Consider the following 27,743-nt stretch of genomic DNA (forward strand, 5'->3'; position numbering starts at 1 on the left):
GTGCAAGGGGCCAATAAAAAGCAGATCAACTGTTAATTGTTTTCTAGATTGCTTTTAAATTCCCTACCTTCAGCTCATTTTTTATTGCCTGTGCCTTGGAGCAGACACACCCACTGCCCCTATTCCCTCAATAAGCATCGTCCTAGTCATCCCAAGAAAGCAAGCAGAGCCCTTTAGGAAACATCTTTGCATCTGAAAAGTGAGACCCGGATGCTCACTCCTAGTTTGGTTATAAACTGTATATGATATTGAAAAAAAGAGTCTCCAGTTAGGAAAAAGAGGTAGAATAAGAGAGTAAGGGAAAAAAAATCTAGTGATTTAGGGAGTTAGGTATCACTGAATACCTGAATATCTAGAATTTTCCCAAAGACAGGCCCTGACGGATACAGAGTAACAAAAGCAGCCATAGGGACCCTTCATCTGCTGTTGACCATGAAGTGAACACACAAGGGAGGACCCTCAAGAGGGTCGCCTGTGTCCCCAGCGACTTTCCCCTCCCCCTTCCCTGCGCCCGCGCGGTCAGCTGTTCCCTCCCTGGGAACACGCTGTGCTAGGTCTGCTGCAGAGCCTTCTCGGTGTAGCCATAAAGTGCACACTTACAATGTTGGGCTCGGTGACAAGAACAACATGAAATAGCGCTCTACCCACCCACTGAGAAAACCGAGTGTGTCACACTCCTCTGTGTCATGGTTTTAAAAATATCTCCACTGACGGTCCAAGTCTCAGGTTGGGTTTGAGGGGTGTTTAGTGCCTCACTGTGCCAGGTGGAAAATGTTTTCATCGGGATCCCAAGGACCCGAGTGATGGACGTCTGCTGGCTTTGCGCGCGCGCGCGTGTGGGTTGTGTGTGTGTGTGTGTGTGTGTGTGCGCACATGAGCATGTGTTTAAGAAAAACGGAGGTGGGTGCCTATTTCTTTGCTCATTTTTTCCCCTTTTTCTTTCTTTTTTAATTACATGTTCCTGACAAAGAGGTGTGGCTCCTGGCACCACTGCCAAGACTCTCCTCCACCTCTAACCACACGGGGAGAAGAATACAGAGGGCTTCTCAGCGCTCAGCGTGATTCTCAGGATCTGTGGAAACACACACTCCAGGGCCAGCATAGAGCAAAGGCTTCCCGCGAATGAGGGGTTTAGAAGCTTAGTGGAGAGTCTGGAGCAAGAGATGGGCTCCTCCCAAAGGGCTCTACCTCTTGGTTTTGCCTCTATCTTGCTTCCGTGCTTAAGAAGAGCACTGCCAAGGCTACATCTCCTGGACTTTTGAAGGGGGAGGGTCAAACGACCGGGCGAGCCTTTGACCCCTTTGTGGTTTAGTCTTGTTTACTTTGGAATCTGCAGCGCTTATCAGCAGGGCAAACGTGGCAAGTGGTTTAACCTTGCAGCCTAAGTTTCCTGACTTGTAAAAAAAAGGGACAATAAGACGGATACATTGAAGTTGTATACAGTGACAGTCGATGATGTAAGTCAAGGCCAGCACTTAACAAAGAACCTGGCTCATAGCAATCACTCGAGAAACGTCCGTTGTGCTTGCAGCTTCGGAGATCACAAACACATGGAAATCAAGTCTTTCCCCTGAAAGTCACGCAGGCAAGATGTACGTGAGGCTCCATGTGCTCTGGTCCCCACCTTTTCTCTGACCCCATCTCCATTCCCTCGGACACTGGCTCACTCTGCTCCACTGACCTTCTGGAATTTCTTTACACACATCAAACATCCAGGCCTATCCTTGAGCTGTTTTCTTCTGTCTGGAATATTCGACTCCCAGATATCCTCATGACTAACTCCATTCCCTAACTCCATTCCTCCATTCTGATACTTGCTCAAATGTCCTTTACTGGACAGAGCCCTTACTCTCCTCACATTCTAAAATGTTGCCTCATCCCATTGGTCACTCACCATCCCTCTTCCCAGTGTTATTTGCCTTTCTATCACTACCTGCGTGTTACGCATTTCCTTATTAATATTTATTACCTAGCTTCCCTGCTAGAATGTCAGACCCATGAAAGCAGAGGGTTTGTCTTTTGTTGTCATTTATTGCAGCATTTCTAACATCTAAAACAGAGGTCAAAATCCAGAAGGATTTTGAACTAACTAAATGAATGAACCAATAAAATGTGTACATAATTCCCGTTGTGCAGAGGAAGGCTTGCATGGCTAGACAGCCCATACGTTGTGGAGTCAACACTCACGGGATAAACTTTCCCGTTTATCCCAATAATGAAGAATAATGAAAAAACACTTAGACAATCAAGAATATTCTGGACCCTGACCTTACCTGTATAACTTTTGACACGCGGTAACTTTCAATTTAAATACATGAAATTCACATAGGAATCCTTGCAATCTTCCCTAAACTTGGTGTTTTCAGCCCAGGTAATATACTATTTGATTGGACATATTTTACATATGAATAGGGAAACCTTTTTTTTTTTTTTTCCTATTGACCAGAATTCTTCTTGCATTCTAGATATCTTACCAAAGGTCTCAAGACTTTTATAAAGCTCCCAGTACTTAGGAAAATTTGACCTTGCTTCTTCAGACTTCCCCAAGGTCACCTTGAAGGAGACATAGAAGAAGGTCTCCTCTCTATGACTAGGTTTTTGTATACTATGCTGCATGTCTAAAAAGACCTCTCCCATCTGGGCAATGCAGTATACCCCAAATCACATGTATAAACATGATTTCTGGACTTCTAGGATTTCTATATAATGAAACAAATCATGCCAATTCTTAAGTCTCAGAAACTGCATCGGAGTCAACCATGACCTATAAAAGTCATTAAGCAAGATATTGTAGAACCAGACAAGGGAACGGTGGTATCTGGTTCAAGTTCTGAAAACACATCAGATGTCTTTTTAGTTTCTGCTCAGTTTGAGGACACCTGAGTTGGCTAAGTGTGATTCCTACTACCATCACGTACTGAAAAGTAAACTCTCAGGTCATCGTTGGAAAAAAAAGTCAGCAGGAAATTGGCTAAATGCTCATATGTCCACCAATCAACCCACACTTTTACTGTGGACAACAGAGCTCGGATCTTGTCCTCACCAACAACGACCCTAGCTTTGAAGGCTCACATTCTCAAAAGTGCCAGCACAGGGTCAGCACAGGAATATTTTATTTTCCTTTTTTTCAGTTCAGAAGAGGAGCCTTCCTCGTTCTGCTCTGGATCCAAGTGTTCTCAGAACTTACGGGACTGGATGAATTGAAGACACGGTTGGCTGTTGTGCTCCATTTTGGATATAGTAAGTCATTTTCTCATTATATCTGAAACAGAAGCTTGATTGTTTTCTATCTGGGTAGTGGAACTTGTGATCCTTCAGCAGCCTGGCTCTTTATAATGACCTATGGGCATTTTCCTCTGCCCTTTAATGCGTATGTAGTAGGCAACAAGTTTAAGCCTTCACCTCCTCATTTCTCTTTCTACTGCTGAAAGGGTTCAAAATGTGTGGAGTTCAAAAAGAGGAAGCAACAACTGGGGCTTCAAAGCCCAAGGATTCGGTAGGGAACTCTCCTGAAGGCAAGTTTATTTGATGGATTCTCTCCACCCTCATCCATCCCCCTGGATTTTCCAGCCTGTTTGTGCCATGGCATCTTCACAGAGACTCTCCTGAAGAGGCCTCCTTCCAATGACGATGGTAGCTCCAGAGGCTGCCATCCGGTGACATCAGACCTATTGGCAGTAACCACAGTGGCGTTTCTGACAATCTGCCAAGAGCTGTAGGAGCCAGGCATGAGGTGGGTAATCCAAATAACCATTCCTGCCCAGCTGCCCTCTGCTGAGACAACCCACCACTAATTAAAGGCCATCTGTTTATACCATCCAGCCTATCCTGCCAGAAGCAGCCAGATGTCAGCACATTACCCTCGTCCATGACCTCTCTTAGGATATTAACATGGATTATTTATGGGTGGGCTGAGTTGGTTACCGTATATGAGCCTCCTTCCTGGTGCATGGCTTAAGAAATTATATTATATATAAACTTTATGACGATACCATTAATTTTGGGTCTTGCCAAGTTCCAGACCTATATGCTCTGTAGTGGGGTTCTGGGACCGTTTCAACAATAACATTTTTTTTAAACACTCTAGTGTCTCATTTCTCTGTGTTTTCTATGGGTACCCCCTAAGTGTAGATATGAATATTCTCTTCGTGGAAAGTCACTGGCAATGAGTTCTCACAGACTGCCTGTGAACTACCCTCTCTTCTTCGGTTAGAGAGCAGTGCCAAGTGAGTGCCTTTTTTGACCCAGAAGGGAACTTGGTGGCATCCTTCTTGATGTTCCTGTTCTTCCAAGCTGCATGTTCAAGTGCCTTCTTTCCAAAGCAGATGCTGGGCCGATTTGTTTACCCCATGAGGGGAGGAAATGCGGAATTAAGAATCAGAAGGCAGAATTCTAGTCCTGGCTGTACCATCTGTATGTCAAGGGAACCTGAGCAAGTTGCTCACTCTTTCTAAGTCTCAGACGGTTCTTACCTGTATTCTCAAAGTATGTGTCTTATATATAAATGAGGGTTAACAATAAACTCTGCAGTAAATACGTTTTTTAATAAAAATATCTCAGTGGATTGAGAAATACCTATCCTTCACGCTGTATGTGTCTTCTGTGAAATGCAGAATAAGAAATGCTGAAGAGGGTTAAGTCTACATGAGTCCAGTGTACTTATATGTATATTTTTAAAAGATTTATTTATTTATTTTAGAGAGAAAGCATGAGTGAGAGGGGCAGAGGGAGAGAGAATCTCAAGCAGACTCCACACCAAGTGCAGAGCCCTGCACTGTGCTGGATCTCACAACTCCAAGATCATGACTCTGAGATCAGGAATCCAAGATATTATGACCTGAGCGGAAACCAAGAGTCAGACACTCAACCTACCAGGCCACCCAGGCGTCAGAGATCTAGTGTACTTATATGGTTAGTGTTTGTCCTGCCTTCCTGAAGAGATGTCACAAAGAGAAAGTGAGAAAAACTAAGGAATTCTGATCTGATGCATTTAAAAGGGCTGTTCCAGTGTACGAGGTCATGGTTTTCATGTTTACATTTTTCCTCGAATGTTGTTCCCATCACAACCAATAGCCAAGGGCCCCAAACTCCATTTCTATAATATCTCACCCTTACCACCCAATATCTAATTATAATCGGATTCTCAAGATTAACTGTTCTCGACTCAAGTACCACTTCCTAAAGGATGGCTTGAAAATGGCCGTGGGCACTTTGGGGTGTTTCCATATGAAGTGGTGGAGATTCCAGTGACCCTGCATGCATGGGGGCTACCATGTTGCTCATTTTGCAATGTGTTGGCCACTGTTTCACAGCAGAGAAGTACCCTGAGTCCCATACCAGCCCTCAAATATTTGGTTGAACATTCACGTAAAACCTGCTAATAATTACCTGAGCCTAGAAGCTAATTCCATCTCACAAATAAAATACAGTTTATTGTGTTTTAACATTGTATGAATATTCCAGAAATGCAATTTTCATGTAAATTAAAGAAAGGTTAAACCATGCATCATCTGTAAATTCCCAAAGAGTTGTCTGTCGGTTTAGAAACATCAATGCTAAGAATGGGAACGGTACTGGAACTGTTAATAAAACACATTTGCAGGGGCACCCGGGTGGCTCAGCCGGTTGGGCATCTGCCTTCAGCTGAGGACAGGATCCTGGAGTCCTGGAATGGAGCCTCACATCAGGTTCCCTGCTCAGTGGGAAGCCTGCTTCTTCTTCTCCCTTTGCTCTTCTCCTCTGCTCCTGCTCTCTCTGTCTCTCAAATAAATAAATAAAATCTTAAAAAAACCACACACATAAAGAAAACAAGAGCCACATTTGTGTCAGGTTGCCGCAAAGGTCAATGTAGTACTCATGGCCCTGTTTGTATCTATGTATTTGCACCTGATGTGTTCACATGTATACATGTCCAACTAGTTCATTATGTTTGTGGTGGAGTGACTTCTAAGTATTTATATGCTAGAACAGGCAGGGTTAACTTCATGGATGTGGATGGACACTGCTCATGGTTGACTTGTTATCACCACCTTGACATTCTTAATAATTTTTTCAGGAGCCTACATTTCCAGTTTGCACTGGGTCACACAAATTGCATAGCCATTCCTAAGAATAGGGGCTGGCAGATACTTCCTGCAAAGAGCAAGATGGTGAATACTTCAGGTTTTGAGGGCCAAGAGGGCATCACAGATACTAGGCAGGTACTTCTATTATTATTTTTAAAAATAACTACTTAAAAATGAAAAAAAAAAATCATGTTTATCTCAAGGGCCATATAAAAACAGGTGTAGGGCTATATTTGGTAGTTTAATGACTCCTGTGCTAGAATATTTTTATTGTAAAATAATCACCTCATTTCTTCTTGATATTACAATTAGGTCATTACACGTCTTTCTCTGGAATTACATTTGTAGGCTGAGAATTTCATTCTACGATAGTCAAGGAGTCTTTAAGAAATGCAGGTTACTGAAAGAGGGCATTGGATCTGGGAGCATTGCTGCAGACCATCCCATCGCTGGCCTCTCTACCTCCCTTCTCTTCCCACTACAATCCAGCCCTCACGTGGCACTCAGACTGATTTTCCTTGAAATGCAGCTTTAATCATGTCACTGCTCAAAAAATCTTCCTTGCCGTATTTTCTACTGGACGGCTTGTGGGATTTCAAATCAGAATTGGAATTCCTCTGCAAAAATACCTGTAAGATCAAACCTCCTTCTGTGCCTTCTCCCCCAAGGCGCGATCATGTCACTTTCCTATCCATTATCCTTTAATGCGAGTTTCCAAGGCTGGTTCTTTCAGGAGAGCATCACACTGGCGCCTCCAGTCTCTGGATCTCCCCCTAGTGCCCTTCACATTTGTGCTTTCACTTGCTTAGTTCTCTTTGATATTTTGGAAGCACTTCGGAAGCAGTCTCAATAGACCTCCAGAATCTTCCACAGTGCCTTGTTGATAAAAAGCATTAAATAAATATTTGTGTAATTGGATTGAATTATAATACTTACTAATCCAGGGTTTAAACCTTGAGATTATTTGTTGGATGAAGCAACCCATCCTGGAATTTTTCTTCCAAAATCCCTTAACTGACATCTGTACAGATGTCAGTTAAGTTTTCACCATCCAGCTTGCTTCCTCCTTCCTAAAAATGAGACAGTCATGCAGCCCGATTTTGTTCCTGTGGCCTCCCTACCTCCCTCTACAGGACATTTTGGATTAGTCTAAAGCAACCGGGACCCCAGTTGCCAGAAAAAATATGGGATGTCCAGCTGAATTTGAATTTCAGATAAACAACGAATAATTTTTCAGTATAAGTATGCTCCTAATATGGTCCGGCTTGACTTAACTCAGGTAGACCAAAATGAAAAACTTATGTTTCATGTTTTGGAAAGAGTTTTTTTTTTTTTTTTTTTTTCCACTCTCTCTCTCTCCCTCTCTCTCTCTCTCGGGCTGGACCAGAGCAGGGAGCCTGAAGCCACTTGCAGCCATCTTGTGACAAGCAATCTTAAGTCATAGCAGATGCTGAATGAAGAAAAGCAAATGCATTTAAAGAAAAATCTGAATCCTTGCTGAAGTCATTGAGCCACACACCATATCTTGCCCAGAACTTGTCTTATCTCTGTATTTATAGCTAAAGAAATGAATAGATAAACTTTTTTTATTTAAGCCAGTTGAATCAGGGTTTTCTGTTGCTTGTAGATAAATCCATGCTGGTTAATTTATTTCATTTTAGTTCAACAACAAATATCTCAAGATTCTAGTCTCTTACCACTAACATTTAGGTCCTGGATTTAAGTTTTATAAAATCCAGTGAACGAGGCTGTTTTGTGGAGCCACAAACCCCCCACCTAAATAGGAACAAGGCAAGGAAGTCCGAATGGAAAGTCCATTCGTTACCACTGGACACAGAAGTTAATGTCCCCTCATGAGTTTCAGGGCATGGAAATCTGGTTACAACCTCTACTGCCCAGGCTCTTTTGAATCTTCAGCCAGGTATATCCTTTCATTTTTCTCCTTACACTACTGATGTCTTTTTAGAACACTGGAAAGCTTTTCCATTTGTCTCCCTTCTCAAATAAAAATACTTTCATTTTCTTTCGGAAAGCACCACTTTGGAATTTTTAGATTCTGCAGTTGGGATGACACTGAAAAATGACACTCAGCCTAGCCCAGACTCATTAGCATACGTATTCATTCAGATCACTGTGACTGGTTCAAAAATGTCCATGTGGTCATGTTAATCCAAGGAGAGCAAATGCTGGGATTTTTTTTTTTTTTAAAGATTTTACTTATTTGTCAGAGAGAGAGAGAGAGCACACAAGCAGGCAGAGTGGTAGGGAGAGCCAGAGAGAGAAGCAGTTTCCCACTGAGCAAGAAGCCCGACGTGGGACTTGATCCCAGGATCCTAAGATCATGACCTGAGCTGAAGGCAGCAGCTTAACCCACTGAGCCACCCAGGTGCCCCAAATGCTGGGATTTTTGTTGGAACTTTGGGGAAAAAGTTCTTACTCTCTGTGTGTTATTGAACTAATGTATCTGGAGCTTCTGAGGATAACCCCAGAGAAGGAAGCCAGCACAAAATAGAGCAGAGGCTGCCAATGAGAGGGTAGAAACATCTCCTTTGCTCCCACTTGGATACTTCTTGCTGGCTGTATCTGTAGTTAATTCCACTGTGGAACTTTATGTGAGTTCTGTGAGGCAATGAGATGTTGTATTTTCTAATGGAAGCTTCAGGAAGCTTTTTGTGACAGAAAGCTAATCCATGCATCATCTCTAGCTACGCTCATAGTTTAGGAGAATGGTCTTTCAAGGGAAGGAATTATGAATTGAGCCCTCACCAGAGTATTATTTATACACCTTATGGTTTCTAATCCCTCCCCCAATATTGTTCACTTGAGAGAAGAAGAAGAAAGGCTCATAGAGTTTAACTAGCTGAGGTCCCACAGTTGATAAGAGCCCAAGGCAGGATTTAAACTCAAGCATTTCTTCCAAGCTAGTCCTTGGGTTTAGGGAGTGTGTGACCAGCTCCTTAGCAAAGTTAGCAAAGTGTTGCATAGGACATACTGTGGGCCAGGGATTACTCTATACATCTGACACATATGCCCCCTTAATCCTCACAACAACCCTATAAAGTAAGAATACATATTCCCATTTCATAGATGAGAAAATGGAGGCACTGAGTGGTCAACTAAGTTTCTTGAGATCCCACACTGAGTTAGTAGGGGAGCTGGACTTTGAACCTGGTCATCTGACTCCACAGTCTAAACTCTTAGATTTTCTCTTCTGGATCCTGCAGGTAAATGAACAGTGTTCCATGGCAGTTTCTTTAGGGATAAAGGACCTCATGGTATTACTCTTCTGAAGAGTGACAACCAGAAATCAGATTCTACCTTAGGCAAAGGAAATCTTTATATTCATTAGAGGTGGGCATCTCATCATCTCATCCATGTGACTTTGAAATACCCTTAAAGAGATAAAATAAACCAAAGCTATGTTTATAAGGTAAGGGGCACCTGAGCAGCTCAGTCAGTGAGGCATCTGACTCTTGATTTATACTCAGGTCATGATCTCAGGGTTGTGAGATTAAGCCTCATGTCAGTCTCTGTGCTGGGCGTGGAGTCTGCTTAAGATTCTCTTTCTCCCTCTCCTTCTGCCCCTTACTGCCACCCCACCTGCCCTGCAATGCTTTCTCTCTTAAAATAAAGAGGTGATATTCACTTTACTTAGATACTGCTTCCTGAATTTGTGCAACCAGGAAATTTCTGAGAGAGATGCCCTGAGTAGGAAAAGCACATACCAGAAGGTAGAGGAGAGAGGATATGTGTGCTGTAACTTTGCTGAGCATTCCCTAAATGGCATCGACATTAACAAATTGTTCTGGGGAAGAAACTCCGCAGGTTTTCTCTTCCCCTATTACGTGATCCTGTTTGTTGTTGGGCTCAAGCATTACAAGTAACACCTCTGAAGTTTAACATTTACTGAGTACTGACTGTGAACCGGGATGTTTTATGCATTTTTATTTTAAGATTTATTGTACAGAGAGGGAGAGCACACAGGAGGAGGGGCCGAGGGAGACAGTCTCAAGCAGACTCCCCACTGAGCAGGGAGCCCAAGACAGGGATCGATCCTAGGACCCTAAGATCATGACCTGAGCCTAAACCAAGAGTCTGACACTTAACCAACTGAAACACCCCAATGCTCCTGTTTTATATATTTTTAGCCAGCCCGTTCATGGGAGTTATGGACCTAACTTGAGAGGTCTTAAAACTTTCTCTTCCCATGAGCCTCTTTGTATTAACAAGGCTAGATTAGGTTCTGTGCAGCAACAAAGCACTGTCCACATTTCAGTGGTTTGACACAGTGAAAGTCAGTGTCTTGCATTTTGAAAGTTTATTGCAAGTCCAGGTATGGGACAGGTATCTTCCGTCAGGAGCCCAGAGTCCAGACGGTTTCAGTGTTGTAACACCTCCATGTCAACCCATGCTTTGTTTTCCCAATGATCCTGGTGGAGGAAGAGAACATGCAGATTCTCTTCCTATTCAAATCACACAAGTAGCTTCTGCTTACCGTTTCCAGGCCAGAACTGGTCACGTGGCCTACCTTCACTCCAGGAGGCACCACGGAAGTGTCTCCCTTCGTATTTTCCAAAATAGAAGAGATGAAGGCTTTGACAAATAATACCTAGGTCTGCTGTCTGCCAACTTAGAAGTGACCCAGATGGTCAAATAACATGTTACCGTGACTTAAGATCAACAAAATGTTTAGAAAATCCTGTAAAATCCAGAGGGCTAACATATGAGACATTTAAAAACCTTCCTTAGCTGCCTTAAAACATATTAAAAAATAATTTATTGTGGTTAAGTTCACATGACATACAATTACCACTGTTAAGTGGCACTCATTACATTTGCTATGTTGTACCAGCACTATCTCTCTCCAGCTCCGAAAGAGTGCCATGACCCCAAAATAAAATCCATCAAGCAGTTATTCCCTCCCCTCAGCCTCTGGAAGTGAACCAGATCTGTGTTCTGTCCCTATGGATTTATCCGTGCTGGATGTGTCATGTGCCTAGAATCACAGAATATGTGACCCTTCGCATCTGGCTTCTATTGCTTAGCATGTCTTAGGGGTTTATCCATGTTGTAACACTTACCAGTATGCCGTCCTTTTTGGTGACTGAATCATCTTGCATCTCATGTGTGTACTACAGTCCGTTTGCCCATTCATTCATTTCTAACTTTTGGCTGTTGTGAATAGTGCTGCTGTGAACACGTGTTCACATGGACTGTTGGAATTCCTATTTTCAGCTCTTTGAGATGTCTACTTGGGCGGGGAATTGTGAGGTCATGGTAATTCTGTGTTTGACTTTTTAGGAACCACCACACTGTTTCCCCAGTGGCTGCACCATTTTACATTCCCACCAGCGGTGTATGAGGGTTTCAATTTCCCATATCCTTGCCAACACCTGTTATTACTTCTTAATTATAGCCATCCTAGTAGATGTGAAGTGGTATCTCCTTGTGGTTCTTTTTTTTTTTTTAAAGATTTTTTTTTATTTATTTGTCAGAGAGAGAGGGAGAGAGAGCGAGCACAGACGGACAGAATGGCAGGCAGAGGAAGAGGGAGAAGCAGGCTCCCCGCCAAGCAAGGAGCCCGATGTGGGACTTGATCCCAGGACCCTGGGATCATGACCTGAGCCGAAGGCAGCTGCTTAACCAACTGAGCCACCCAGGCGTCCCACTCTCCTTGTGGTTCTGATTTGCATTACCCAGATGAAAAATGATGTAGAGCATATTTTCATTTGCCTGTGGACCACTTATGTATCTTTTGAAAAAATTGTTCAAATTGCTTGCCCATGTATCTTTTGAAAAAATTGTTCAAATTGCTTGCCCATTAGGGTTGTCTTTTTGTTGTTGAAATGTAAGGTTGTTTGTATATTCAGAATTCTTGATCCTTACCAGATATATGATTTGCAAATATTTTCTCCCATTTTGTAGGTTGTCTTTTCACTTTCTTGATGTCCTTTGATGTCCGAAAGTTTTTAATGTGGTAAAATCTAGTTTATCCAGTTTTTCTTTTGTTGCTTTTGCTTTAAGTGTCTTACTAAGAATTCATTGCCAAACCCAAGGTCATAAAGATTAAACCTTGTATTTTCTTCTTAAAGTTTTATGGTTTTAGCTCTTAAATTTAGGTCATTAATCTATTTTGAGTTAAGTTTTATATATAGTGTAAGGTAGGGATCCAACTTTATTTTTTTTTATCTGGATATCCAGGGGTCCCAGCCCCTCGTTGAAAAGAGTATTCTTTCCTCATTGAATGGTTCCTGGCACCTTTGACAAGAATCAATTGGCCATAAATATGAGTGTTAATAGCTATATTTAATATATAAAAAACTCACATTATATTTAAAAATTTACATCACACCTAAATCTCTCAGGTTTAAGTTTAAAGTTCTGTATTCTTTACAGAAAATGGAGGAAACTTTGCCCTATAAATACATATAAACTACAAAAAATGTAACTACCCAAATTGACATTCAAACAGTATCTGTGGACAGCTTACTAAGTGAAAGGTAATGTATTTGTTTCTGGAGAACAATATATGAATAACATATAGTTCTGGCCTACAGGACCATCATAACCAATTGGGTAAGAAAAGCACATATACAAATAACTGAGCCCAACTTTTACAAAATGACACAGAAAGGGCATCTGGGTGGTTGAGTCAGTTGAACATCTGTCTTTGGCTCAGGTCATGATCCCAGGGTCCTGGGATGGAGCCCCACATCAGGCTCCCTGCTCAGCGGGGAGTCTGCTTCTCCCTCTGCCTCTGCCCTTCCTTTTGCTTGTGCATGGGCGCACATGTGCTCTCTCTCTCTCTCTCTAATAAATATATAAAATCGTTTTTTAAAAAATGACACAGAATCCAGGAGAGAATGATCTGCTTTGACTGTGGGTATTGGGGAAGATATCTTGAAGTAGAGAGCAGGTAGCATGAAGTGTCTTGGGTAATATTAATGAAAACTTTTTCAGATGATATTGTTTTAAACTCTAAAGCAGATCATGTTATATTAACTCTGACCTTAGATCCCACTAAAAAGGGCCAAGATAGTAAATATTCCAATGGTTGTATCCAGATTACAGCTATTTCGTTGGCCTATAAGGAGACAACCCTTCCAAAATTTTCTCCTAGTTTATATATTTCATAACAAAATGCTCCAGTATAAAAACACACACAAATATTTTAGTAGTGTGTTGGATTTGATGTCTGTGGGATGGTACTCAAGAAACAAAACTCTTTTTTTTGTAGCATCGATCTAGGCGATTTGCTTACATGTGGTTAGTTGGGGAGGGCTCTGGAGATGCCATCTCTAAAGGAGTAAGGAAAGCAGGATTGGGCAGAGAGAGAAATTAAACTGAAATGTAGTTACCACAGAACCACCAGTTGGTCCCAAAGGGAGCTCTGGAGCTGGAATGGCCAATCAGAGATGACTAAATTAAGATAAGCATATTGATCTTTGTACAGTGCAAATGCCAGTCGTGGGATGTGCACTGCTCTTGGGAAGAGTGTAGAAACTTGGGTAAGATGATTCCTTTAGGCTAAAGGGAATTCCTGAAGACGGATTGGTCTGTGAGCTGTCAGCAGGCAAGACTTCCTACACCTGGGGAAATAATTTCCCTAGTCTCACAGGAGGAATCTGGGCCATGCATGACAGCATCCACTCTAGTAGGTAGGACCAGTATTACCATGGTTACTGTTTTCAGAGGAGAAGAATGAGACTCAGTAGTTTAATTGCCCACCAAAAGTCCCACAACTGTGAACAGCAGAGTTAGTACCAAAACCAAGGTCTTCTGATTCCAAGCCAGTTTGCCTTTAAGCAACATTATTGTCCCTCAAAATGTGCAGTACCATTTCATCTCAAAAAATATTTAAAACCAGGTGAACTTCAGTCAATGTGATTTCACAACTGTTACCTGGGATTTCCCCTTTTCCTTCCAACACATAATATTCAGTTCTCAACTTGTCCATGTCAAGGAATTCTTCTGAAGCTCCCATCCTAAAAGTAAGGCCATTTTCTTCCACAGAAACACATGCATTCTTTGACTACAGCATAGGACAAAAGTAGAATACTATTGGAACTATTATTAAATTAATAGAACAACACAGCATCCATATATCTGTGCTATTTTCAGACTAGCATTTATGCTATGCTATTTTCAGAAATAACACAGCATCAACATCTATACTATTATTAAATTGATGGACTAACCCAGCATTCAGACATCAGTGCTATTTTCAGACTGAAGTATGGGGGGAAAAGTATTAACAAAGGAGGATATGTGTGAAGATTAGCGGGGAGAGATGCACAAAGTGGTTGAAAGGTCAGTTTGAGGCAGAAAATAATTAACTTGAAAGCCAGAGGGAAGGAAGCATTTCCAGGCAATGTTCCCTTTATTTCCAACATGCTACCCTGAGATCTAAGAAACTAGGCAAGTTTCTGCCTCCAAGGGCCTGCAAGCCAGTTACCAGGTGCTCGAGTTCTAGCCCTTAAGATTCTGTCATATTGGAGGAAAGGGGCACCTGGGTGGCTCAGTCAGTTAAGCATCTGCCTTCAGTTTAGGTCATGATCGCAGGGTCCTGGAATCAAGCCCCATGTAGGGCTCCCTGATCAACAGGTAGCCTGCCTCTCCTTCTCCTCTCTGCTCATGCTCTCTCTCTCTCTCTCTCTCTCAAATAAACAAATAAAAATCTTTTTCAAAAAAAAAAAAGAGAGAATGTCTCATATTGGAATTCAGGAGACAGTCACATTGGAAAAGCCATTGACATTGAAGCTCATTAAAAGAAAGTAGTGTGTGGTGCTTGAAGGTAGTCTCAAAAAGATTTGGATCCTCCCTCCACCACTTCCCAGCTATATGACTGGGGCAAGGGTCTTAATTGCTTTAAGAAACAAACTTTCCTTATCTATAAATGGTATAATCCTTTTACCAATTTCATAGGGGTGTTGTATGATGAAATACACATCTCCTAGTATTGAGCCCATGTGAATGGTTGATCTAATACTCTGTTCACTCTTATTTTATGTCTATTCTATTTATGTGTGTGTGTATCAGACCTAAAAAAGACTATATTTCACTATTAGTGCTTGGCTTTAGAAAACGGCACTGCCAGTAGAACTTTCTGTGATGATGGAAATGTTCGTATTTGCACTGTCCAACATGGTAGCCACTGGCTACCTGCGACTATCCAACACTAGCTGGTAGAAGTGGAGGAAGTGAATGTTTCATGTAATGTCCTCTTCATTTAGCTGTAAGTTTAAATAGCCACGTGTGGCTAGTAGCCACCGTCATAGTCTGCACACAGTTACTTCAAAGTGGAAGACATTTTAGATATTACCTAATCCAAAGTCATCATTATGGGGGAGAAGATATATTTCAGAGATATATGAAAGAACACGCTCAGGGTTTCACAACCACCCAGAGGGTTGAGCCAACATTCTGATCAAGCTCCAATACTCCAGATCCAAGGCATCCGATTGCCACATGGCATTGCCAAGTTAATGACTTAAAGATATAGGAAGGTTAACAACAGATGTGGGGTCACATCTTCCAAATTCCAGCAGTTATAATTATCATCAGTACCATTACCACATTAATTTCTAATGTCTGAGCCCCTACTCTCTGGTTGGCAGAGAACAACCAAGGACTATTCTCTGGACCTCTATGCTAAAATGCCTCCCTGCTGGAACCCTAAAACTCTAACATGGCTCCTGTATCTTTGTAGGAATTATCACCTGTTTTGGAGCATGTGTACATACCAAGACCTCTAATATGCTAGTCATTTCTTGCTTTTCTGGTCTGATGAACACAAGGTCATCAGTATAGTGCACTAATGTGTTTTTCTGTGGAATGCCTACATGGTTCAGATCTCCTTAGACTTTATCATGACAGAAGGGAGACAGTTAAGTTAGCCCTGGAACAAAATTTTAAGTGTACTGTGCTGTCCCTTCCAAGACAAGCAAACTGTTTTTTATATCTCTCTTTCCTGCTAAGGCAGGAATGGATTACACTCCCCAGAATCATGGCACATACTATATATAGGACTCAGGCCAGTCTTCTCTAGCACAACTACTACACTTGGCCTAGTACTTGCAGTTGGGGTTAACACTGGGTTCAGTTTGCAGGGTCCCACCATTGGCTTCCAGAATCTGTCCCTTTTCTTGCAAAAGCTAGATTCCCAAATAAATGGAGATGTGATGGAGACTATTTTTAATGTAGATGTTGGTGAAGTTTTTCATTGGCTAGCTAGTAAATATTTTAGGTTTTGTCTGTCAAAAGTTGAGACTATTAATTACCTAGGTACCTCCACAACCATAGAAAATGTACTCATTTTTAAAAATATGAGACCATTCTTAGCTCACAAGCCAGGGTGGTCTGATATGATTTAATCCTCTAAATCTTTTAGGGTAGCATTACTTTGTGCCTTCCTTTTCAAGATGACATATTGATATTGTTTCACTATCTTGTCCAGAAGGCGGGAGAGTTTCTAAGTTTCCTCTGGTCCTGTAGGCCAGTAGGACCCATTATGAGGAATAGGCCAAAAGCCCAATGTATCTATTCCATTTACACATTCACATACTGAAGAAATGGCCACCCAGGGATGCTGAAGACACAGAGGCGCCTCTGTCAGCTGAAGGCAAGCCAGGAATCTATTGATTACTTGGTCCCCCTAGGTTCCTATTCTAACAGAGGGGCCGTGATTATCCTCGGAGATGTGGGTTATCTATGTGAACTCAGACCCAGTGTCCCAAAATCATCAAAATGTTTGAGTATTCCCTTTTTCCCTGTGGATACTTACTTGAGGAAGTGGCAATAGCCTCCTTTGAGGAAGGACCGGGGACTCACCATGGTGTAGAGGTGTCCCAAGGCTCTTCTTAGGGATCCTGCTTCTTCCTTATTGTATAGGTTTCAGGGCCAAAAATGAGCTCAAGTCTAAACACAACGCAAGGCATTCTGACTTTTTTTCTGGGATGACTCGCTTCACCTAATCTCCCATCTTTTTATTTATTGTGATTGTGAAGGTTGAGTGAGCCTTTGCTGGCTTCTCATTTATTTTGCGTGTCCATGACTCTGCCCACCAGAGCTTCTCAGCTGCCCTCCCTCCTTGCAGCTCATTATGACATTTGTACCCACTGGTTGAAACACTTAAGCGTTGTCATCTGGCCTCTCTTGTTTTCACTGCTATCACTGAGCTTAGCTGTGTATGAGAGTCTTCTCTTGTCGAGCCTGTCTTATGGGGCAGGTCCACCCCTGAACTACTAAGTAGGGTATTCCTTTTTGTTTTGGAAAGTGGCAGTTCTTCTGGGCTGTCCCATGAGCATTGTTTCCAGGTGGGATTTTTTTAGCCACTTGAAGCTGTCCCCTTCTCTAACCATTTATCTCTTCCTCAGTGTCTGTCTTGGGAGTTTGGGCACTTCTACCTAACTTCATGGGGGGCCACCACTCTCCTGTGCATCGGGGGGCCATCCTAATAGTGCATTCATGCCATCTCCCAAAGTCCGTGGCAAGGTAGTTAAATGCTGTTTTCTGGGAGACTGCATCCATCTCAATGAAACTCTTGTATTCAAATTCATGTCATGTTCCCCTAGTCTAGCACCTCCATAATCCAGTTTCATGAGTGCTATCCCAGCCCCTGCCAGGACATGCCAACCAGGGTCTCTAGCTTGTGAGGGGAATAGGAGAAGGCCCAGCATCTCTCTGGTTGTGTTGTGTTATGCCATATCCCTCGTTTAGCCCAGTGGCTGAGACAAGAGGTGGCCACAGATCTTAAAGGTAAGGCCCATTATCTTGTAGAAAAGAGGCCTTATTGTTTTAAGCAAGGAGCAAGCACTAGCCCATTAGGATTGGAGATGACTTCTACAGAGTCAAAGAATTTAGGAAAATCTGGGGATCCAAGAGTTGTGGGTATTGTCATCCTAGATGTCTCCATCCCATGAGTCAAGACCCCATTTTGCCAACCAGGGCCATGGCCTTGGCACAGCCACCCTGATTTGGTTGAGAATTAACCTTCTTTGGTCTAGTCCCCTGCTTTGTTTTCCTTCTGTTGGAGACAAGAAGAGCCTTTTTCTGTGCTACCAAAGAAAGCCCTCTGGTCTTCCCACTTAGCTTTTAATTGCTGACTCATCACTCTCAGCTTTTCTTCCAGAGTGTCCATCAAGCTTAGCAGTCACCAACCCACTCTACTGTCCTGATAGTTGCTTGTTCTTCTATATTTTTAAAGACCTAACTCATTGCATCAGCTAGTGTATTGCCTTCCAGGTACCTGCCCCACCCCAGTCCACCACTGATGGAAGTTTACAATCACACTATTTCATGGTGCTTCAAGTGGTGTGAGTGGAGGCGTCCTCAGTACCAGCTGGGTGACAGGGGATCACAGTCCTAACTCCTGTCTTAGTGACTGCTTTGTCAGGCCATTGCTGGCACCCACTGTTGCAGGCTGAGTTCTCTGGGAAGACGACTCCAAGGTAGATGGTAGTGTGCGGGGTGAATGCTAGGGAGAGCTCCTAGGAGTAGCATCTTGTGACAGAGAGGGTGAGGGAAGAGGATCCAGTGGAAGGAAAAGCTGAGCAGTAAAGCAGAGTCCAGGCCATGAGAAGCCCAGGAGCTGGGATTGCCTTCTGAGTTGTCCAGAGGTAGGGTGAGCGGGTTGGGCTTTTATAGCTCACCGTGATAAGTCCCTGGGTGTGAGTTGCCCTGGAAATAGGCACAGGCTTCCGTGAAGCATCTTTCTTCAGTGGAGGTAGTTCTTTTTTTTTTTTTTTTTTTTTTTTTTTTATTTATTTGACAGAGAGAAATCACAAGTAAGCAGAGAGGCAGGCAGAGAGAGAGGAGGAAGCAGGCTCCCTGCTGAGCAGAAAGCCCGATGTGGGGCTCGAACCCAGGACCTGGGATCATGACCTGAGCCGAAGGCAGCGGCTTAACCCACTGAGCCACCCAGGCGCCCCAGTGGAGGTAGTTCTTAAAGGAGGCTGACAGGGGCGCCTGGGTGGCTCGGTCAGTTTAGTGTTTGACTCTTGATTTTGGCTCAGGTGATGATCTTAAAGTCGTGAGGAGGAGCCTGCTTGAGATTCTCTCCCTCTGCCCCTGTCCACTCACATGTGTGCATGCCCACTCTCTGTCTTTCTGTCAAATAAACCTAAACAAATAAATAAAATAAAGGAGGCTGAGAGCCAAGGTCCATCTTAGCACACCCAGCACCTGGAGAAATCGGACCTCCATTCCTGAAGGGAGGTCCGGGCAGCAAACAGCCATGTCCACTTCTGATGATTATGAGGCATTACTAGTATATTTCACTTTTCAACAAAGGTCTAAACCTAAGAGTTATGACAATTTGAGCTGTGACAAGCTCCATCAGTGGCAAACATTGCCTATGAGAGAGAGAAGCATTTTGAGTAAGGAAAAAAAAAGTCAGTTGACAGAATGAGCACAGGACATGGAAAAAATGTTCATAAAAATAAAGGGAGGGGAGCTGTGGTGAGGAGGCAGGAGTGGGGGGGGGTGTGAAGGTGGGTGGGGATCTAGCCTAGTAAACCACTAAAAAGAAATCTTTTTTTTTACAGCAGCCCCAGGAAACTTATTGAGACCTCATAAAATAATGAGAACCAAGGAAACAGCACTCTATGCTGTGTCTCTTTCACCGTTTTACAGACTGGGGAAAGGTTTTATGAGCTATTTGGCTTTCCCTTTGGATGCCTCCTTGGGAGAGGTTCCTGGTTCTTCAGCCTGTTATTTCAACTTTTGGCCAAGGAGTGAGAAGATTCTGACATGAGATAATAGCCATTGAGGCTCTCTGGCTACATTCTCCAGATGCTGACCACAGCAGACTCGTAGCTAACCCACAGGGAGTGGAGGAATTTGCCAAAATGAGATAGCTACTTGTGGGTCCCCTTGGATAAAAGGATAAGGTCAGGTGGCTCTGGGAATATGACACTGGGGGAGGGGTTCCTTGATTGCTCCAGGGAGTTCTGGCACCAAAAACTCTGTTTAGGAACAAGTCATCAGACAATATTTCTAAGTTTCTTAAATGGTGAGACGGCTTCAGCATGGAAAATAATGTTGTGAGTTCAAAGGACTTAAAACCCCCTCTCCTTTCAAGATGATTTGGTCATCAAATGGAAGGAAGATGCCAACTCCCCCTTATCTATCTACATTTTTAAAAAAGTGCAGTGACCTCTTCTTCGGTAGATCTTTGGTTTACTCTAGGACTGACAGAGATCCGAGGAACACAGGCCATTAGTTTGAGAGATCAGGGATCCATGCCAATCTTCAATGTACTTCTCCAATCATTTTAGGGATTCTGAAGCAGATGACTCACCAGCACACTTAGTATTGGTTTTGCAGTGGGAAGCGACAAGCAGAGCCATGCTTGGAGCAGTACAAAATGCAAATGGCCTACACATTCACTTTGGGGCCCTCTCATTAAGTCAGTTCCACACTTGGGTGGAATATTCTGCTTAAGGTCATAAATAAAGAAATCCATTTGACTCCAAGCCCTGGTTTATTAGGGTATCACATAATCTCCTAGGTCGAAGAGACGTAAGTGTCTTCTCCTTCAGAGACACTTTGAGTTTTATTCCCGAGTCCAGGAATACAGTATTTCAGCAACCTTGGGCAAACAGGACTTGGCAGTAGCAAGAACAGCTAGGAAACCGTCGATATCATCCAGAGAGCTCCCGGATAACCTGCCGGCAGGACCTGTGAGCCTTCTGTTCCCATCACTTCTCATGTCTAAGCCTCTCTCCCCTACGTTCCATCTTCACTTGGACCAGCATCTTCTCCACTATTGATATCATATGACTTTCTTGTGTGCGTGAGAATTAAGTGACCATTTCTTTCTTTCTTTATTTACTATTAATGGAAGTTTTCGTTTTTGTCACCATTATGATCACTGAATTCAGCTCTGGGTTTTGAGCGGCAAAAACATCAGTTTACGTTATAGAAAGAGAGAAAGAAAGAAAGAAAGAAAGAAAGAAAGAAAGAAAGAAAACGAGGGAGGGAGGAAGAGATGCCTTTTATAAAAAATGTCAACAAAAAGTTTTTAACGAGGCTCAATGTGATTTTATTACACTCTTTGATGGCTTTATACTCATGAAGCCTGACACCTCTGTATGCTGGATTCTGTATGTTGCTCTGTTCTCCTTGCTTCCTGACCCAATGCTGCTTGCTCAGAACTATACAAAAAAGATGATATTTGTATAACTGTCCCTGTATAAGATCTTCACAACTGATTTTGGAAGAGTATCAATAATGCCTTTGAGTTTTGTTTTAAAATGCAACTAATTGTGCATGTGATTTGGGCTCCTTGAGGGGAGAAAGAGCTATTCTAGAAAACTCCACTTTGTTAAATTAAAAACACAAAGAGGGCACCTAGGTAGCTCAGTGGGTTAAGCCTCTGCCTTCAGCTCAGGTCATGGTCTCAGGGTCCTGGGCTTTCTGCTCAGCGGGGAGCCTGCTTCCTCCTCTCTCTCTGCCTGCCTCTCTGCCTGCTTGTGATCTCTCTCTGTCCAATAAATAAATAAAATCTTAAAAAAAAAACCCACAAAGAAGACACTTGCCATAGGGTAATAAAGTTGGAATGGGCCTCAGATATTGTTTAATTTTTTTCTTTGAGAGGTAAAACAGTGGAGAGCTGTGAAGATTCATTAACTAATTAGTAACTAAAGAAGCAGCAGCTCCGCTTGCCTTCTTCACGGCTGTGTCCCTCCCCCGCCAGCAGTGATCCTCAGCTAGGTGGCATTTGGCAACATCTGGTGACATTTTTTGATGGTTTCAACTGGAGATAGGAGGTAAAGGTGCTCCCCGCATCTAGAGGGCAGGTACGATACCAACCACATACGATGCACAGGGCTGCCCCATAGCAAAGAATCATTTGGTCCAAATAGCAACAGTTTGGAGGCTGAGAAACCCTGCTTGTAGGGGGGAAAAAATAAAAAGCAGTCGACAGTGAATGCACGACCTCCCTCCCAGGGTCTGAGGAGCTGGTACTAGCTGCTTACCCATTCTCAGCAGAAGCCATGTTATTACTGGGTGAACCATGATTCTTTCTGGGGAAGTGGAAAAAAGACCTCACTCTCTTTTTAGGTCTAGAGCACAGATACAGATGTGATATATAAATGGATATACAGTGCATCTGAGACACTAAAAGCAATTAGGGGAAAAAGTGTCTAACGAGTTATCTTGGGAAGGAGAGGTTGGGGTGGGGAGTAACGGGGGGAGGGAGTTGTGAGGCTGGGAAACACTGAAGTAGCATGACAGGAATTCTCTCCCTCCATCCTTGCCTAGCGCCTGATGTTTGGAACAGGTGCCCAGCACGCTCACCACAGTTGGTGACTCTGCTCTAACCTGAGTTCTCCAAGTTTTTCTCTGCTCACTGCCTTGCATGGGAGCACCAGCTGCAGGGAGGCTGCTGTAGGTCATCCTTCCACATCTCTTCTTTTCTTTTTTCCAAACGAAAGGTAAGAGACACAGGGAGTTGAGAATGGAAGTGAGAAAGAATGTGAGGAGACAGCATGTTGACCACCTCCCAAATCGGGACCCAGTGAGAAGAGGGAGGATGCGCAGTTCCCCAGCTGACATGCGTGGTGGTGGCCAACAGCTGGACGGTCAGCTGGTGCACTGATCTCATGAGGTCATTCGTCAATCGTGGGGATGCTTTTGTTTGTTGTATGTTTCTCAACCCACCCATGAGAACTGAGAGTTGATGACAGTAGTCTCCGACTCTTGACAGGAAGTTGTTTATCTCAATGGTCTTTTTCTGGGTTTTCATGAAAGTTTACTTGGCAGCTGTGAAAGCCTCCTGCAAAATGCTACTTGGATATTTTAATTTCAAGAGGAGATTTAATAAGTCTGCTTGGATTCATTTTGGACTTATGGGTGAACTCAACCCATTTTTTTTTGTTTGAAATTATTAGCATTGTTTTGTGCCTTCTAGAACAAAGTTTGGGGCTTCAGGGAAGCAAATCTGGGCTTCTCCAGACGAATGAGTGAGTGGCTTGAGGTAAGTCTCTTAAACCTAAGTGAGTATTTCAACATCAGTGGCATGAGTGATTTGATGTGGCCATCACCGGAAATGTGTTTGACCCAAGAGAGTTTTCTGGAAATGTATGTAGAGAGAGTGCATCTAGGAAGTTAAGGATGGAGAGGGAACATTGAAAGGATATTCCTTTTTTTTTTTAAGATTTTATTTATTTATTTGAGAGAGAGAAAGAGTGAGAGAGAGCATGAGAGGGGAGAAGTTCAGAGGGAGAAGCAGACTCCTGAGGAGCTGGGTGTCTGATGTGGGACTCGATCCCAGGACTCCAGGATCATGACCTGAGATGAAGGCAGTCCCTCAACCAACTGAGCCAACGAGGCACCCCTGAAAGCATATTCTTTTCTGGACATTCCCTCTCTCTACACAGAACCCATGATGACTTTAGACAAAACAGTGCCTATTAAGCCACAAAACCTCGAGAAACAGGGCAGTAAAAAATAATGAAATGCAATATTCAGAGTATGTGGAAAAGCAATGATTTACTTTAATCCTAGGGACTAGGAATAATACACCTGCCTTGGAACAGGAGATGGCATAATGTTGGCATAACATTGGGGGTTTAATAATTTTTACCACATTTTATAGACCCTTTCCTGCAATTAATGCTCAATAAAGTCAACATCTTCTCCACCTGCTGCTGGGTTTGGGGCTTTCATCAGGGCGACTCCCCTCCCCCTTCATTACCCAGGATATACCATGTTCCTTGTTTCACTTGCTCTTCTTTTCCTTTCTTTGCCCTCCAGAATGCCTAAAACTATCACATGCCCTGTCTGTGGTCTATGTTTTCCCACGCCTTCCTTGAAAACATTAAGCTACTTGACTTCAAAGTACTAGTCCCATCGCTGTGATTGGAAGGTCATTTCTGCTTACATGATGTACTTTCCCCCCTTAATGACGTATCATTTCTTCTCATCCTATTTTTAGTTGAAATAAATTACCCCAAATGGCTATTCCTATACTCTCCCCCCGCCCCCACACAGACACACAAGCTTTGCAATTTTTTTTTAATTTTTTATTTCTTTTCAGCATAACAGTATTCATTGTTTTTGCACCACACCCAGTGCTCCATGCAATCCATGCCCTCTCTAATACCCACCACCTGGTTGCATTTTTTAAAATTCTGTCTCTCTCTCCTCTTTCTTAGGTGGAGTCTTGAAATATTTAGAGTTTTTCTGGGGAATGGGATCCTCTGACTATGCTAATGTAAAGTTTAGCCGCTTTTGTCACATGGATGTCTTCTTTCAAGGATTATGGGACCGTCACCTGGGGGCTCTGGCCCAAGATCTCACCATGGAATCAACACTTGATGGGCCATAGAACATAACCCCTACAGCTTGGGGAAAGGGAGAACCACCTGGATTCTAGCCTTCGTCCCTCCTGAGCCACACTGAGTTCAGAGGGTAAGCAATGCGAGATTAACATGAATCTTCATTTTGCAAAATTAAGGCTAACCAAGGGAAACACAACCTGAATTTTAGGGGTGTGGTGTGTGTGTGTGTGTGTGTGTGTGTTTGCTTTGGGGGAAGGAGCTGAAAGTATTAGTTATAAAAACCATTAGCAATTCCTAGCTGATTCAAATCAATCTCAGCATTTTTCAAAATCTCGCCTAGGTTTTTACTCTATTTTAGGCCAAATTGAGGGAATTAATTCACACAGGGGGCTGTTTATTTAATTGTAGTAACAGTATATAAAGCCAATCTGTCTAATGTCCTTTTTTTTTTTTAAATCCCAAATGGCGGATGGCGAGCAAGGTTGCTGGTTTTATAGCTTCGTGAATTAGTTCAGCTGAAAAATATTCTGGCCCTTTGCATTTGGGAGTCAGTGGGGCCGGGAAGTGGGGGTGGGGGTAGGACAGGATTTGTTAGCCAGCACTAATCGGTTCTTGGCCTCTAGCAATTCTCTGTGGCAGAATAAAGGGAAGAGATAATTATTCCCCTTAATCACTGCATCAATGACTGCATTTAGAACCTCTCCTTAAAGGCTGACCAGATTTCCCAGAGAATATTCTCAACCCTTCACTGATCTGATTTTGAAGTAAATGAATGTTCTGAAAATATCTGCTAGCAGGGTTTTGTTCTCCTGGGTCTCTCAGAGACAAGGAAGCTCCAGTGGCTTCAGATGGGTGACCTTTCTCATATCTGTCACCAGGCTGCTAATGAGGGTGGGATTTTGCATCTTGGCAATAGGGAGGAATTACCCAAGAGGAGGATCCAAAGGCCAGTTGCCTTTACATCTGTTTCTCTCTCTCACTTTGGGCTTCCTTCCTTTCCTGCTATGCCATTCTCATCTGAATCTGTGGGTTTGTGGCTTTAGGAATGGATGAGTGAGAAGAAAAACAGGAGAGAAAGAAGACAGCGCAGAGGCCACAATGTCACCATCTTCCTCAAAGGAATTTGGAGCCTTTCTGGGCATATGAAAATACACCCAAGGAAAACACGTGGCTCTAACTTACTTTTCTCTCTTTGATCTGTCAATACAGGAAGGCCAACGTCTTTGCAGAAATCCACCTGAATTTCCAAGCTACTGTCGCCCAGCAGCTCGATGCGTCAACAGGTCTTGAAAAACACGCTAGCCTGCCCACGATTCCTGTTTCCTGGGATGCTCCCCAAATTCTCTTTCCCGATCCTGCCTGTCCTTCAAGGTTTCCCTCTTCCACGAAGCCTTATTTTCCCAATTTAAAAATTTTTAATATTTATTTTATGATGTTATTACTTTTTTTCCCCCCATGAAGCCTTTCCACAACAGGTAACCCTTCCTTGCAGTGAGTTCACTGAGTGGGCCCTAAGTTTTTGTTTTTTTTTTTGTTTTTTTTTTTTAATTTTTTTATTTTTTTCAGCATAACAGTATTCATTATTTTTGCACCACACCCAGTGCTCCATGCAATCCGTGCCCTCTACAATACCCACCACCTGGTGCCCCCAACCTCCCACCCCCCACCCCTTCAAAATTCTCAGATCGTTTTTCAGAGTCCATAGTCTCTCATGGTTCACCTCCCCGTCCAATTTCCCTCAACTCCCTTCTCCTCTCCATCTCCCCTTGTCCTCCATGCTATTTGTTATGCTCCACAAATAAGTGAAACCATATGATAATTGACTCTCTCTGCTTGACTTATTTCACTCAGCATAATCTCTTCCAGTCCCATCCATGTTGCTACAAAACTTGGGGATTCATCCTTTCTTTTTTTTTTTTTTTTTTACAGCTTTATAAACATATATTTTTATCCCCAGGGGTACAGGTCTGCGAATCGCCAGGTTTACACACTTCACAACACTCACCATAGCACATACCCTCCCCGATATCGATAACCCCACCCCCTCTCCCAACCCCCTCCCCCCATCAACCCTCAGTTTGTTTTGTGAGATTAAGAGTCACTTATGGTTTGTCTCCCTCCCAATCCCATCTTGTTTCATTTACTCTTCTCCTACCCCCTCGACCCCCCATGTTGCATCTCCTCTCCCTCATATCAGGGAGATCATATGATAGTTGTCTTTCTCCGATTGACTTATTTCGCTAAGCATGATACCCTCTAGTTCCATCCACGTCGTCGCAAATGGCAAGATTTCATTTCTTTTGATGGCTGCATAGTATTCCATTGTGTATATATACCACATCTTCTTTATCCATTCGTCTGTAGATGGACATCTAGGTTCTTTCCATAGTTTGGCTATTGTAGACATTGCTGCTATAAACATTCGGGTGCATGTGCCCCTTCGGATCACTATGTTTGTATCTTTAGGGTAAATACCCAGCAGTGCAATTGCAGGGTCATAGGGTAGTTCTATTTTCAACATTTTGAGGAACCTCCATGCTGTTTTCCAGAGTGGTTGCACCAGCTTGCATTCCCACCAACAGTGTAGGAGGGTTCCCCTTTCTCCGCATCCTCGCCAGCATCTGTCATTTCCTGACTTGTTAATTTTAGCCATTCTGACTGGTGTGAGGTGATATCTCATGGTGGTTTTGATTTGTATTTCCCTGATGCCGAGTGATATGGAGCACTTTTTCATGTGTCTGTTGGCCATCTGGATGTCTTCTTTGCAGAAATGTCTGTTCATGTCCTCTGATGAGTGGGCCCTAAGTTTATCTTGCCTCATTTACTTCTGTGAAAGTATTAATTAATTATAGAGGCATAATGCTTACCAATTAGTTTCTGGAGAAAAAGGAGTGCTCAGGGAAGCCTAAGGAATGAAAAACAAAACAGAACACTAAAAACACTTGCCCTTTGTTTCAGAGCCCAGAGGGAGAATGAGAGGGTGTAGTGTGTCGAGGCACTTGGGAAAGGGCTGGGAATTGAAAGCTAGCTCTGGGGAAGACTTCCATGCTGGGTGACCCCGGGTCGTTGACTGGACTACTCTGGGCGGGTTTCTCCAATGGTAGGTTGGAGATAATACCAGAATCACTTTTTACTTTATCATGAGGTGAAATGAGTCAATCTATGTGTAAAATTCTTAGAATGTTGCCTGCCGCATCCCATAGGAAGCCCTGTATCAGCCTTAACTATTATATTAGGACCCTGTCTTTGTGCTGGCTACTAGATGCTCACTTAAAGATGTGGCATACAGCAGGTGTTTGTTTGTTTGTTTGTTTTTGAGGGAACTGAATGACATCATCCCTACCCTAATCCTACCCTAATCATATTTGTCTTCTGTTAGCACTGTTTCTCT

Source organism: Lutra lutra, chromosome 16 (genome assembly GCF_902655055.1).
Source record: "Lutra lutra chromosome 16, mLutLut1.2, whole genome shotgun sequence".
Lineage (NCBI taxonomy): Eukaryota > Metazoa > Chordata > Mammalia > Carnivora > Mustelidae > Lutra > Lutra lutra.